At 61.5% G+C, this 649-nt stretch overlaps 1 protein-coding gene across 2 annotated transcripts in view; it reads left to right on the top strand.

Annotated features, from left to right (window-relative positions):
• IKZF4 (IKAROS family zinc finger 4) overlaps positions 1–649 on the top strand; it is a 21964-nt gene that overhangs the window by 17883 nt on the left and 3432 nt on the right. The gene's annotated exons all lie outside the window — the stretch shown is intronic.

Below are 649 nucleotides of genomic sequence, written 5' to 3' on the forward strand. Positions count from 1 at the left end.
CCGTGGTCACCGGCCAGTGAGGCTGAGCCCTGGCCTTGGGTGGCTTCCGTGGTTTTTCAGTCAGAAGGGAGAAAATTGGGAGAGATGAGGATGGAAATGTGCCTGGGGAGGGGGTGGGCTCTGGCTGCCCCCCCTGAAATCCTGCTTTTGCCACGGGGGGGTCCAGGAGAGGGTTCACCCAGAGGCTGGGACGCGGCCGGGGGCTGCCAGGGACCCCCCCCTGGGGGGAGTGGGGGTAAAAGCCAGGTCGGAGATGGTTTTGCTCTAGATATTTGGCCAAATTCTGCTTTATTTTCATAGCCCCCCCCATCTATCAACACCCGGGAGCACCCAGCCCTGCTCTAGCAGATCTGGGGGGGAGCGGTGTCCCAGGGGGCAAACTGGGGTGGATGATGGTGGGGAGGAAGGTTGAGAGCTGTAGGGAGGGGGATGATGGTGGGGAGGAAGGTTGAGAGCTGTAGGGAGGGGGATGATGGTGGGGAGGAAGGTTGAGAGCTGTAGGGAGGGGGATGATGGTGGGGAGGAAGGTGGAGAGCTGTAGGGAGGGGGATGATGGTGGGGAGGAAGGTTGAGAGGTGTAGGGAGGGGGATGATGGTGGGGAGGAAGGTTGAGAGCTGTAGGGAGGGGGATGATGGTGGGGAGGAAGGT

The sequence above is a fragment of the Calidris pugnax genome, unplaced genomic scaffold (assembly GCF_001431845.1).
Source record: "Calidris pugnax isolate Ruff unplaced genomic scaffold, ASM143184v1 scaffold541, whole genome shotgun sequence".
Classification (NCBI taxonomy): Eukaryota; Metazoa; Chordata; class Aves; order Charadriiformes; family Scolopacidae; genus Calidris; species Calidris pugnax.